The following is a 10,211-nucleotide window of genomic DNA, read 5'->3' as shown; positions in this document are numbered from 1 at the left end:
GGGCAGGAGGTTGAGCGTTCGTCCAAAGTCACCAACGTTGACCGTCATCAATTTCAAACAGTTACACTAGAGATACTGGAAAATACTGGACATTGCCGCCGCCGCTCTTTAATTACATGGCCATCTACCCGATATTTCACCTTAAGATTCTCCTCATATTGGCACTAGAATTCAGCCATGATGTGGTAGGATCTTGCGCGACAAAGACACCGAACTGAATAACATGTGCCAAGTATAATCGCTGCGGATGACTTGTGCACGGACAATCTTAACCAAACGGTACTGAAGAAAGCAAGCGGTGTGCCCTACGGGGATGATCTGTTTATGTGCTTTGATGAGTGAGTGTGCGTGTCCAGCAGCAGCCGCCGCCACATTGTCTCTTTTGCTTTATACGTATACGCGCTGTCTATTTGATGCACACTATTCTGATGTCCAGTGCGTCATCAATATAGGCTGTAGAAACTTACTGATATTCTGAAGCTTGCAATGCGCGTCTATTGGCTGGTTTCATGATTATTATGGAAGCCTCGGCTTAATGCTGTTCTTCGACGGCGTCTGTGCGAGAGATCCACTCTGTTGATATGAGCGTGTCTGCTGCTCAGAGTGGCACCAACCTCCTGTAACTAATCATCCCTTCACACAAGCGCTTGATTAATTAGCGCATTGTCATCTCTGTCAACCTTTTATTTGGAAATCAATGCCATGTTAAAATACTGAAAACTCGTACTGACTAGTACAGTCCGCATTAGGCTTCGGCGTGCGCCAATCCCGCTTTAATTGCATTACCCAGAGTGCTGTGCCTTTGGTGTAAACAGGAAGCAGTGAAGAGTCCACGTGCTGTAGTGCCCGGCTTGTTAGGTCGCAGCGAAAGTGAAGGAGCAAAAGCGTTGGAGGGAAAACCGTACTTCTCTGTCCAAGAGAGGTGAGTACCAGCTATCGAATATCTAGTGACCAAGCCTTAGTGAATTCATGCTTCCTGAATACAAGTAATTTGACTGCTTTGATACTTCGTTTTATTAGTTTTATCTCCGAGTGGCAAGGTGGTGCAGTGTTTAGCACTACTGCCTCACAGCTCAGGTCACAGTTTTGTCCACACTAATCGTTCCAGCATAGCTGGCAGATGTTTCCGTTGCCCTCAGGCACACTTAAAAGACCACTGCACCATTATAATTTACTCAAAACTAGTTTAGTTTCTTCTTCCCCGATGACTTTAATGCATTTCAATGAATTTGGCTAAGTTCCTGAACATTTTAGTGATTTTGCCAAACTGAAGGCAAAGCGAATTCAGTGGGGCTCACTCATCAATACTTATAGCTAAATAAGTTCATTAATACTGATTGTAATATCGTGATATGGCATACTGAAGGCCCTGTGGTTAGTGCTAACACATCCCGAAATGAGAGATCCGGGTTCAAGATCCTTTGCAGTGCACCTCTTCTCCAGTTTCCTCACACGTCCCAAAGACGAGATCAGCATGCTTCACAACAAGTGACAGTCTGCCATGTGGTTAGTTACTGTGAGTAGTTGATGGACTGGCATCCCATCCAGGGTCGGTTCCTGCCTTGAATAAAGTGAATGCTAAAAATGGAAGGCAGAGAAGTAGCTGTGCGAAGACCATGAGACATCCCAAATGCAGCCAAAGATAAAAAATATGCGTCAGCAGTGCTCTAAGAGCTGGCAAATGAATCAACAAATTCAGTACATTTCTGTAAACTGGCACATTTGAAAATGTTATTCTTTTTTTTTTTATTTTTTTATTACCCGATTTTTTTTTTTATTAATTGCCCTCTGAAGTCAGGCTTTGGCTTAACAGTTCTTTGGCGCCGCCCAGTGGCCCACATTAATAGATGCAGTGATAGTTTTAAAGACTGTTGATGGTGATGATGATGTGATGCAGGAGAATTAAGCAGTTTTCAGAGCTGCTACTTCATGGATTCAAAGCCCACAGATGATTGTTGTGTGAGTGCAGTCTCTATGTTTTTTTTTTGTGTGTGTGTTTTTTCAACCACTTCACCAAAATCTCTAAATTGTTATATTTGAGTGGGCTCTAGTATGGACTGGTGCCCATGTTCTGCTCTCTGCCCAGCACCCAGTGGAGGGGTAGGCAGGCTGGAAGATGTTCTGTTATCATGGTGGTGGAGAACTAAACAGCCCAGACAAGCTCAAGAGTCTCAGGTTTCTGATCACTTAGCTTTCAAGATTTACAAAGAACAACTGCTCAGCTGAGGATCCTTCTTTATACACACGTGAAGCACCGAGAGGAGTGTGTCTGGCAAATCAAAGCAGATAAAGGCCATTGGACCTAATCAGTGTGGAGCTGCTAGCCCGTGTCTGTGCTGCCCTCCTCCAGGCCACATCTCACCCCCTGCTGTTTCGTGTCCCTCTTGGCTCATTTCTTCACCTTTTTCCATTCAAGATGCCCCCCTTGGCTAACACAAACACTTGAGGCAGGGATTACAGAGCTGCTATCAGGGCTCAGCAGTCGTCCCACCACAGCTTACTGTCGATCATTGTGTTGCCTCACTTGTACTCCCCTTTAGCTATAACATATTTAATGGTGGGGTTTCTTTTCCTGTGCTGAATTTATTTTTTGCAATTTCAGCATAAATGGACTTCTGCTGACCTTAACACAGAATCAAATAAAAGCAGAATGTGGAGAAGGGAGATGTGGAGCCTCAGGGGCGGCCCGGCACCTTTGAACAGGTCCTTCAGTGCAGATTTGTTATTCTATGTTGAATTCAAAAACTGTGAAAAAATTACTGCTTGTTACCTGGAGCAGGATGCATGTTTTGGCGCAGACAAAGTCTTTGATATTGATACGCTTTGTTAATCTCCGAAGGGAAATTGCCTTTTTGTATGACCTTCTCTCTTTTTTTTTTTTTTTCAGAGGCCAGGGTCACTCGCTTACCAAGAGAAGATGCAGAAATCCCATTTAATAGGCTCCACTGGTAAGACTGCACCCTCCTAAGGATGGTAGACCTGCGTTCAGCTCCTGGGTCCCTCGCCATCCCTGTGGGGTTTACAAGTTCTCGCTCTTTCCAGCTACTTGCTTCTCCTTCCATATTCTAAGGAGGAGCAAATTATTTTATTTAATTATAATGTTGTAATTATTACATTATATAGTAGTCATGTTGGTAATTCATATTGTAAACTGTTCACATCCTTGATAGCACAAAGCATGACAATATAGTGAAACGACACAATTAAAATAAGACACTAAGTTTGGGAATCAAGTGAGTAAGAATTTTGTGACTCATTCTCAGGTAATGATTTAGTTCAAACTCAAAAGAATCAGTGAATAATGTAACTCGGTGCATTCAATGAGCCATAAAAAGCCTGTGCTAAAGTAAAGCTAAAAGCAAATAGTTGTTAGAAATGTGAATAATATTTTTAAAAGGTTCAATTTTGTGTGACATATTTCTTGACTGTACAAAGGGATATCAATGTATTACTTTAATGTTGTTTGAATATTCTATTTAAGACAATTCCGATCAAACATTGTACAAACCAAGTGAAACATTCTAATATTGATGTTGCCTAATTGTATTTGTATGATGAACGAGGGAATGAACAATGACCGAGTTCTCCTCTGGCAATAATGATTTCGTTTTAAGCAGACCCAATCGTAAGCGACCTGAGCGCGAGCCATGAAGCAGACGGACGGCGCCTGCGCTTTAAACATCATGCAGGTGCATTAGCACACCCGTAGAGCAAACGAAACGGTCCACGTGAAGCTGCAGCCGCCTGTTTCTCTTGTATATGTCACAAAAGGCGGCTTCTCCTCCTAATGTCGGTGTGTTTTTCTATTTGCAGACTGTCTATCTTCATATCAAGCAATCTGTATGCCTAAGATCTCCATATCAAACTGATAACATTCTCCAGGTCTTATTTATCGCATATTCTGTAGTGGCCGCGTAAGATTCCTCTGTTCAGCCAATGTGTCTCCCCCGTGGGACTTGTGCCCGCTGACTATGAGCCAAGTGACTTGCCAGCCTCAGGTCAGATAGAAATGATGATGTGTGGTATTTGAACATGAATAAGTAAATAAGTAAGTAAAAACACGGGCCTCTCAAAACGTTTCATCATTATTATGTTAACGCAACACCAGTTTTCTTCTGATTTGCAACAAATGGGTGGGCGGTCTGAATTTTACATTTCACCAGTAGTTCTGTTAAATTTGCCTGAATAAATAAATATTTATAGCTAACAAACAAACAAACAAAATCCCACTCTGAGCTCCGTATTCCTCTCTCCAAAGCTCTGCTCAGTTGCTCAGCACATTAAGGGCTACGGGTTTACGTTGTAACCTGATGGTCCTGTCTGCTCCTTTTTGATCACGATACATAATCAAAGGTCTTACTGATTAATTTTATACATTCTCTTGCTTTGATAAGTCATCTAATAAAAAGGAGGCCTGCTCACAAACAGTGCCAAAGGGTTTTATAACAATGAATATGTTGGGGTCGCTGGTGATCATGTTTAATAAACATTTATTTTAGAAACTCACCCTATGGCGTCCCATGATGCTTTGCAAGATGCGCATGATATCGGAGAGCCGAAGCAGCCCCCCTGAGTATGCAACACCAAGGGCTAAAAATTAGAGAACAACTTGCAAATATATTTAAATTCAAAATGTCCAAGCAGAAGGAAACTGGAAGTGTGTTGGTGTATTCGTGTCTTAATGGTAATATCTCTTTGTATGCAATTGAACGTGACCTGTCTGCAGGGGCGGTCCTAACCTGTTTGGTGCCCTGGGCAAACACCCCCTCTGACGGCTCCCCCCTCATGGTTCTAATAAACACTAAACAAAATCAGTGCAATAAAACACAGTACTTTTATATATTTACGCATTTATTTATTTATTTAATTAATTTTGTCCGAAATATTCCTCCATATTGCATTAGTAAGTTAGCACGCAAACATATATATCCATACACAAAAAACTCTTACTAACTCAAATTATTTTATCAACATGTTCAAAATCTCATTGACGATATTTTACCGTTTTAAAGCCTATAAGTTGCACTCCAATTATGGTGAATTTACTAACCTGTGATAAAGAATCGAGAGAGCACAGGCATTGAGCTGGCGTCAGCTTCACACAGGAGGATTTATTCTTCCTGTTTGCTGTACTCTGCTCTACGCTGCTCGTAAAAGAGCTCCCATCTAACGATTTCTGCGATTTCGCACAACCCAGAAAAAATGGTGACATAATGGGCTTGGACTGACAATATTATGAATGAAATGTGCTTTATTTGGAAGCACCGCGCCCCCTCCCCTTTCGACAGATTCTGTGTGAGACTTCAGCACAGCAGCAGCAGCAGCAAGCAGGCGCACCGAGGGCCCTCGCGCTCACTTCCCGCATATATGGGTGTGATTGAATTTAGAACAAACATGAGTGCAAATTATAAGTCTATCTCATAATGTCTGGTGCTTTTGTGTTTGTTTGTTTTTATTTTGTTTTATTTTGCGAGCTGGTTATTAGATGCCGCGCCAGCCAGCCAGAGAATCCCCCGCTGACCCCCCGCCATCCTCCCTGTGCGGCAAGCAGCAGGCGCACCTCGCAAATGGAGGGTGCCCTTACTCCCTGCAAATGGGCAATAGAAAACCGATCGGTGCCCATGCAATCCCAAAGATGCACTACCATGATGTCGGGGCAGCATGGGCGCGTGCAAAAAAATAAAAAAATTTTGCAGATGCCCACGATGCTGCACTGGGCAAAGGCCCATGTCGCCCATATCAAAAACTGCCACTGCCTGCCTATATTACTCCTTTACTAAAATTACCCAGAGTGCTGTGCAGTTGATGCAGACAGGAAGGAGTGAACAATTTGTGTGCTTTAGCGTTGCACTTGTTTGGTTGCAGCAGCAGTGAACGAGCAAATGCATCAGGGAGAAAAAACACAAAATTCACTTTTCGCTTTGAGGGAGGTGAGTACCTGTCAAGTCCAGGTGAATTCTTAAATACCGTCTGCAAGAAATCGTACTATTCTGAAATTTAATTGTATTAATCTTATCTCGAGGAAGCATGGTGGTGCAGTGGTTAGCACAGCTGGCTCCCAGCTCAGGTCACATTTCTGGCACATTTCAAGCATAGTTGGCAGATGTTTTTTCTGGCTGTCGGGGACATTCAAAAGACCACCGGGCCATTATAATCCACTGAAAACTTGTTCAGTGTCTCCTTCCCCATTGACTTCATTTTGCTCAGTTTGGGGAATTTCTCGGAAATTGGTGCGATTTCGCCAGAATTGAGGTGAAGTGAATACATCACTACTCCTGGACACTCACAGAAGAGAATCCTGTTTTTTTAGGTGGGGGTGTACAGTTCCAAGAAATGGAGCATTCAATTATTTGCACCCTTGTCCATCGGCAGTGCTTCCAACATCATGGGGGACCTCTCCCACCCCTCTTATGGACTCTTTACCCACCTGCTGTGTGGAAGAAGGCACACAAGCATCTATTTTATCTCCTCTATTCAGTCTTTCCACAGGCTGTCAGGCTCATCAACGGCACATTGTTTTAGTTTGCACCAATATGTCTCCTTGAGTTGATATGTCATTGTATTGGTGTGTTTAATCTCACTTTTTGAAGCTTGTAGGCAATCTCTGAATAGGCACTGCCTTGTTTTGCACCAAATGTGACCTCCTTGTGTGTACAAATACCATATATGTGTGAAATCTTTTTATTTTTGCCATGCGTCATTCCATGCCCTTATACTTGTGTACAGATGGTATGACAATAAAGCCTAAAAGACTAACAAAAACACTTAGCACTTGCTCACACCCGAGTCTCACAAATGGAACTCAACTGCAATTTAGAAACAAAAAAATGACACTCAGTTCAAGGCTCCCAGAGTGAATGTGTGGCCTTGCTAAGTGTCTCTGGCGATTGATTGTGAATGCACCGATTCAACGGGATAATAAGCAGGCAGGCTAAGCCTACTTATTAAGAGTTGAATTGCCATGAAACCTCGGTGGCCTTCCTGACCTGCTCGGCCCGTCTTTGCTATCAGCTAACGAAGCCGTTCGCTTATCCTTTTGTCATTTGCACTGTGCGAAAATGCCGTCCTGCATCAAGTCAGGCAAACTTCAACGCGACGCAAGGCTGCCCTCTAGCGGTCATCTTTTTTTCCAATGGGTTTATTCTGCGTGAGAGCTGATAAAGAGCTGCGCGGAGTCCTGAACCGAAAACAAGGCAGATCTTCTCAACACGAGAGGGTGTTACCAGTCCATTGAAAAGGAGTGCGCATTTCGGCGCTCTTAGAGGCTATTGTCTATGTAAAGATCGCTGACTGCACTTAAAACATGCTCGGTGAGGCGCTATATCTCCAGAAGCGAGGCGGCTTTTCATTTTCATTGTTACATTCGACGTAGCTTTGTAAGTTCTCAGTAGGCGAGTCGTGCCAAAGCGGCCGAACGATAGGACAGCGGTCATCGCGTCCCCTGAGCGCACGGAGCTGACCTGGTGCTGATTGCCCCTGCCGTCCGGGTTGCCATTGATTCGAGAGCGGCGGGAGCCTGAAAAGAGACAAGGTCTGATGAACGACGAATTCGATTAAAACGACACGATCGTGAAGTCAAGTTTAGCACAGTTTATTGTAGTACCGTGCGTCTGAACATTGTGGTATTCGACAATAAAATGCATACATAAATATAAAACCATCCAGATCACACCAAATCATTACCAGTTATACAAGGTTATATATATATGTGTGTGTATAAAACATAAATCTGTGGTGCACACTTAAATATTTTTATACAAAAATCGACATTTAAAATGATGCAGCACTTTGCAGATTTCACATTATTGTTTCTTCATTTTTAGTCCAAGCAGTTCCTTCGTTGGAGTCCATTTCCTTGCTTACTTAAGCGAGTCCCCTGTGGGTTCAGAAGTACACACACACACACTCGCACACTGATTCACTCACAACAGGACGGTGTAGTCAACAATGCTTTGACTCTGGAGTCCTTACAATCTTAAAAACACGGCCTCTTTAATGGCACTTTATAGTTCTTTACTGGGTTGTGTGGTTCCTTAGAACTATTGTTTGACAACACACCATTGCATTCTGGGAAGGGTTCTTTGCAAATGAAGTTGTTTCTTTGTGCATTTGAACAACTTCCTAATATGTAGAAGAAACCTGAAATCTTTAGTGTATGGTAGGTTACTTAGGAGGACAGTAACGTATTAAGAAAACGTGAACTTAAGAAGTGTTATTGTATGCAGTGAGAATCCTTTTAAAATCATGTGCCACTGGTATACCACAAATCTGTCTTTGCCATTTGTGGAATCCCATTAATGGTTATTTGTCGAGCCTGTTATGGATCTAAATAAATAAATGGCCTTCACATGGATAGGCCTTTTGGACACCAAAAATGGTTCCTGAAAAACCCCTCGGGTACCTTTATTTTTAAGTGTGTAAAAGAAGTCCTGGCAAGCACAGGGAGAAAATGTAAAATCAAAGAAGTGTCTGAGGAGTAAATTCATGAAGCCTGCATTTACTGTGTTGTTCCCCACGAGGAATCACTATAAATGTCAGAAAAATTCAAAGATACGCTTACTCAGAAACGACTGTCACAATAAGAGAGAAGTATAATACTATTTTTAAACCTATACTGTGTCTTTAACTCAACAATGAATCAAATTCCTAAGATTAGATTAAACCGTGTCAGTCAAGAGAAGCCCACCTATACACTTATTAATATCTCAAACCTGTTTACTGATATGATAATTGCACCTCAACAGTATACACCGAGTGCAAAATTCATCATATATCTTCAACAGAAAACCATTGCACAATTATATAGTGCCCTTGCATTAAACACCCTTAAACCCCAAATACAGGGGGTCTGTAGTTTTTTTGGCTCTAAAGTAGTTTACAGTATTGTGAGATCTCTGTGTTCAGTATTTGTGTAATGGTGTTCTGATGAAGATCTCTTAGTGTGACGTTCCCCGCGCGTCCTCATGTTTTTGCCTTACCTAACTTCCTATTGTGCCCCTGTGTTGTTGATGGCATCGCTGATACCAGTTGCCTGCCCCGCCATGGTGTGGCTGTTCAGTCGGCTGCTCACGTGGGCCATCACACTTCATGAACATGAACCCCACTGGTCTGCTGTCTCTCAAACAAATCGGTGTAGATTGTGGTGTACTGAATGTATTTCTGAAATTGGAATTTCTCTACCCGAAATCATTTTAGTGAGACGTCAAATTCAGTAAAGAGCACTATTTTGAAGAACAAGTTGCTTGTTTTAGGGCATAAGTATTTTTTTATGTTCAGAATATTATTTGAAGTATAGTTTGAGATGGAAAATGGCAGTCTTCATTGTTCTTAACATCAGTTGAGGTGGAAACAACCCCAGAATAAAGTATTTGCTACACGTTTTGCTCTTTATCAGTATTTTTTTCTTTCTTCTTGTACATTCAAAATAAGAAAGGAATTGATATTTGGAAGGCTACAAAGATGTCTTTTTATTGTTCAAAACAGCAAAAGTTGTTGTTTAAATGGTTTTTATGGAAATTTGTAAGGTTGGGTTGATCCACTCATTGTCTTAAGCAAATAGTAAAAGCAGTCACAGCCTTCCCTCACTGAAAAAAAAAATACAAAAAGCCTGAGCCACGATATTCTTGGGAATACAAAGGCGGAAAACTGTGAGGAACTACTTGAGGAGCTTCTGTCCTTCTGTGCCTACTTCTTGCGTACAGCTTGTCTTTTAAAATCCTCTGCCTGCGCTCTCCTTTAGAGTTTGTCCCCCCCGAGAATAGAGAAGTGGTCTCTGATGCACACGAGGAGAGGTCCCACCAGGACATGACACACATGGACAGACGTCTGGTGGACAGTGGACTGAGTGTGTCCGTCGTGGTGAAACACCATCAGGGGACTATAAGAAGAAGAAGAAACTACCAAGTGGCTGCTTTTTGTAAGTCATAATTATATTAAAAAAAAAAATGATTTGTGTAATTTCTAAATTTGTAGATAATTTGTTTTAAAAATATATTACGTTTTTCTCTAAAATAGCTTTTCTTCATTTTAAATCTCTCCCTCTCAAAAGCTTTATGTTCCTGAGCAATTCTGTGGCCTCAAATCTGTAAAGACGTTTTTAGATTATCAGTTCGTTACAAATTGTAAAAAAATAAATCAAAAGGTGAACATTTCAGAATGAGCAGATGGACTTCATGCTTATTTTAACCCAATTCCAGCAACCTGTTGTGCTG

General features: G+C 41.9%; 1 long non-coding RNA gene across 1 annotated transcript; it reads left to right on the top strand.

Annotated features, from left to right (window-relative positions):
• The first annotated feature begins 844 nt into the window (after positions 1–844).
• Positions 845–9,824, top strand: LOC120535246. The gene is made up of 3 exons (XR_005634874.1): positions 845–922; positions 2,888–2,948; positions 9,740–9,824. It is a non-coding gene; the product is annotated as an uncharacterized LOC120535246 (long non-coding RNA).
• The last annotated feature ends 387 nt before the right edge of the window (positions 9,825–10,211 follow it).

This window comes from Polypterus senegalus, chromosome 9 (genome assembly GCF_016835505.1).
Source record: "Polypterus senegalus isolate Bchr_013 chromosome 9, ASM1683550v1, whole genome shotgun sequence".
NCBI classification, from domain to species: domain Eukaryota; kingdom Metazoa; phylum Chordata; class Cladistia; order Polypteriformes; family Polypteridae; genus Polypterus; species Polypterus senegalus.
The sequence above is the reverse complement of the archived record's forward strand: the minus strand, read 5'-3'. Positions and strand labels throughout refer to the sequence as shown.